Genomic DNA, 4513 nt, shown 5'->3' on the forward strand with positions numbered 1-4513 from the left:
CTCATTATGTCTCCGTGAACAAATGGCAAAATGCTGGTGGCACTACTGCTAAGTGCAATCATAACTGAAGGGCTGTGTCCTGAGAATGTTGACTAATGGACCCATGTCAGCCTGGAAAAATGGTCTCAGTTAACTAGTCCTGGCTTTGATTTTGTCCAGTTCAACCTTTTTATCATTGTTTCTTTTGAGAGCAGTGATGGCTCTCTAATCAAATCTGAGGATGCACCAAGGCAGAGAGAAAGGATAAATGGATTGTATAATAAAATTAGGATTCACCAAACTATCAATAGCCTGGCATGAAGGGCAGAAGGAACAAGTTGAACTGTACTAGAAATAAATCTAGAACATTGCTTCTAGACCTCCAAACAGTATAATGAGGGGAAGAAGGGGTTGGCTTAAGAGCAGACTCTGAAAAAGGACTAAGGCCTTGTTTTCATTGTAAACCACCTTAGACTGCTGGGTCATATTGAACTGTCAAAATAATGAGATGACACTTTGGGTTGCATTTATAGTATTGCTTTGAATAGAATAATACCAGGCATATAGTATATGCTCAACAGATACCATGTAAAATAGTGTATGAATTAATATCTTTTCTGGAATATTATGTTTGATGCAGGGCAGGTTCTTGGCTTCACTCAGGAAAGGATTCGAGAGAGAGCCGGTGATGAAAGAAAGCAGATGAGGCGGCAGCAGTATTATAGCTCTTTGTGACTGCTCCTTGCAGAGCAGGGCTAGCCCATAGGCAGTGCATCAAGAGTAGCAGCATATGGGTGGTTTGCAGTCATATTTATACCCACTTTTAATGACATGCTAATTAAGGGGTGGGTTATTCAGAAATAGCTAGAAAATGGGCAGTGACTTCAGGGTGTTGCCATGGCGCCAATGGGAGCGTCTTAGGCTGCTGGGCAGTGAGAACAACTGGAGGTGCTTCTGGCGCCTCTTCCCAGTTTCTGCCAGTCTTCAATATGGTCCAGAGATGAGTCCTGCCTGCTTCCTACCTCATTCCCCACTTAGAGATCAGAACTTCTCCTTAATCTTCAGAGGGTTGCAGAAAGGTGGAGGTCCGTCTTCTGTAACTGCTTCCTGCTGATTTATGGGCATAGGCCTTGCCTGGCATTGGAGAAGTAAAAATTTCTGGATACCTGATCTAAGAGGCCCAAAGGCAGGATGCTTTTATGCTTTGGGTCGGAAGACAGGATAGTGTGGAAGCCTTGTGCCAGCATTGTCCTCACTCTGAACTGTTGTAACCTGGAAGACACAAACTTTACTAAGAGGTTAAATAAGCAAGGGCCTAAAATTAGTAGTAACAAGACAACTATAAAAGATCCTAGGAGAGATAAAAACCAGGTGAGACTTGGGAGGGCATTCTTGTTGATCAATCAGATATAGTTGGGTTTAGTCAGTGCCCTGTTATATGTATGTAACCAGGTATCTTGCTCATAGATCTTTTGAATGTTAGCCTCAACCTTTCTAGAGTTGTTCATTAATGTGCGGCGGGTTTTACTAATACCTGCACAGTCTCCACCTTGTTCAGCTAGTGAATAATCCAATGCTAGTCCGTTTTCAAAACTATATTTTCCAAAGGGTCTAAGGGCTCTTGAATTTCCTTCAGTACCTGCCCTGTGTTGGTGGATGATGATTCTAATGATTCTAAGGTTTGAGTGAAATTATTTAGGGTTGACTTGTGGTAGGCAAAGCCACCCCAGGGGGCTGCTAGTCCTATTGCTGCCCTGATTTCTGCCAGAATTAATCCCATTGCTCATTTATTTCTGGTATTCTTGGGTCTTATGGAATTATAGATAGTGACCCCTGGCAGGGAAAGGGTGACCAATGTACATTCACCCTGTTCCAAGTTTTTGTTATACAAGGGAAAGCAACTTCTAAAATAACTGGTGGCTCCCCAAGGAGTCAGGAGTGATTACAGGGTATGACGTTTTCTCACTCATGGCCACAAAGAAAATGAGCCCAGGTGGGGTGCAAACAGAGGCCTTATGGGGTGTGACATCTATATTTGGCTGCTAAGTTGGGTCTATAGAGATATTCTTTCCCTGCTCCAATGGAGGTGGTCGAACAACTCCTGTTTTCCAGAAGTGGGCTGTACTCCCACCTTCTCAGATTAGGCAGTTGTTTTTCCCCCTGTATGTTCTGATCTGGGAGGAGGCACCATCTATGCTTTCCTTGTTCACATCTAGAGTAGGATCAAAGCATTACAGGGAAACTTCTGCCTTTGTGTCATTAACACCACAGTGAGTGTGAAAGGTAGACTGATGAGTACACTGGAGATACAGATATCCACCTTCCCAGATCCAGGTAATAGTGATGGTGGTGGGAAGGGAGGCAGGTGGAATCTATTAAGTTGGGGAAAGTTCCACCCAACATGTAGGGGTCTAGGTATTTTGGGATTGCTATGGTTAGTTAGGAGGTCTGGGGAGACGGCTGTGAGATTTTCCTGATGAGCCAGAAAATGAGACTGTCTATCCTGGGGGTGTTGATGACAAATCCAGCATCCATGAAGATGATTTCCTGATGCTATAATTTTTGAAATATTTACTATAGAGTTTTGTTCCTACCTGCACTGGATTAAGTTAATTGGGAGAGCAAACAGGATTAACAGTGGCAGCACGCTGTCCAGTTGGGCTCTGGAGTAACCTTTACACCTAGTGTGTTAGGCTGTTCTCACATTGCTATAAAGAAATACCTGAGACTAGGTAATTTATAAAGAAAAGAGGTTTTTGGCTCACAGTTCTGCAGGCTGTACAGAAAGCATGATCCTGGCATCTGCTCAACTTCTGGGGAGACTTCAGAAAACTTACAACCAAGTTGAAAGCAAAGTGAGAGCAAGCACATCACACAGCAAAAGCAGGAGCAAGAGTGCAAAGAGGAAGGTGCCACACACTTTTAAATGACTAGATCTCACGTCAACTCACCATGTCAAGGACTGTCCCAAAAGGGTGCTACTAAACCATTTATGAGAAACTGCCCCCATGATCCAATCGTCTCCCACCAGGTCCCATCTTCAACATTGGGAATTATAATTCAACATGAGATTTGGGTGGGGACACACATCCAAACTCTATCCCAGCAAGGAAAAAAGACATGTTTCCCAGGAGCAGGCAGTTGGACAAAGCATTAGAAAAGAAGTATTATGGCTGGGCACAGTGGCTCATGCCTATAATTCCAGCACTTTGGGAGGCCAGGGTGGAAGGATCGATTGAGCCCAGGAGTACAAGACCAGCCTGGGCAACATCATGGAACCTCATCTCTACAAAATAAAAATAAAAATAAAAAATTAGCTGGGCATGGTGGGATGTACCTGCAGTCCCAGCTACACAGGAGGTTGAGGTGGGAAGATTGCTTGGGCCTGGGAGGTCAAGGCTGCAGTGAGCCATGATCGTGCCACGGCACTCCAGCCTGGGTGACAGGGAGGGACGCTGCCTCAGAAAGAAAAAAGAAAAAAAAAAAGGAAATTTTACAGTCAGGAAGAAGAGATACAAAAAAGGACAATTCCCACCCACAGTATCTCATTACCACTTCTGGCTGAGTGTTGATTCTTCTAAATAGGTAGCGGCGGTCCTCCAAAGGTTCACAGATGTAGGCTGTGGTATCCTCCTTTTGCACATGTGACTCATAAGAAACAAGTCTAATCTTGGTACCCAACCAGTTATTTCCTGGAGTTTAACAGTAGTGCAGGTACTGAATACCACCTGATAGTGGCCCTTCTATTTTGGTTGTAATTGATCCTCAGAGGATCCATCTTTATAAGGTTTCAGTAAGACTAAGTCTCCTAGCTGAATGAGAGAGTTTATTTTTTCCCCTGTGGGAGGAGGCAATACTACATTTCCATATTCTTGAAGGGCCTTTTGAACCTGGTCTAAGTTGATAATGTGGGTAAACAATCTATGTGTCTCTTCATCAAATAGGAGGTCTAAAGTTAACAAGGGCCTTCCATTAAGTCATTTCAAATGGACTAAGCTTTAAGGTTTCTTTTGGAGCAAAAAGGGCTATGGTTAGGAGAGAAAATGGGCCTCTGAGGTCTCTTGAGAGTTTTGCTAATGTCCTTTTAAAAATACAGCTGGCTTTTTCTACCTTCCCAGAGTATTGAGGCCTCCAGGAAGAGTGAAGATGATAGGTAATGTCTAAGCTAAGGAAAACTGCTGGGTCACCTTAGCTGTGAAGGAAGGTCCGTTATGACTTTGCAAATATTTTAGTAACCCAAATCTTGGGATGATCTCTTTAAGTAAGAATCTGGACATTTCTAATGCTTTTATATATATATTTTTTATTTTTTGGCCTTTCTAGAGAAGGCTTTTATCCACCCAGTGAAAGTTCATATGAATACTAGCAAATATTTTAGTTCCCTATAAAGTGGCATCTGGGTGAAATCTATTTGCTTGTTTTCCCCAAGGTATGTTTCTCAGTGTTCTATAGATTTGAGTAGGGTAAGGGCATGGGGTGGCTTCCTGGCCTGCTATGGATGCAAAGTCCCCAGGCCCTGATGACTTTTTTTTCC

The sequence above is a fragment of the Hylobates moloch genome, unplaced genomic scaffold (genome assembly GCF_009828535.3).
Source record: "Hylobates moloch isolate HMO894 unplaced genomic scaffold, HMol_V3 SCAFFOLD_19, whole genome shotgun sequence".
Taxonomy (NCBI): domain Eukaryota; kingdom Metazoa; phylum Chordata; class Mammalia; order Primates; family Hylobatidae; genus Hylobates; species Hylobates moloch.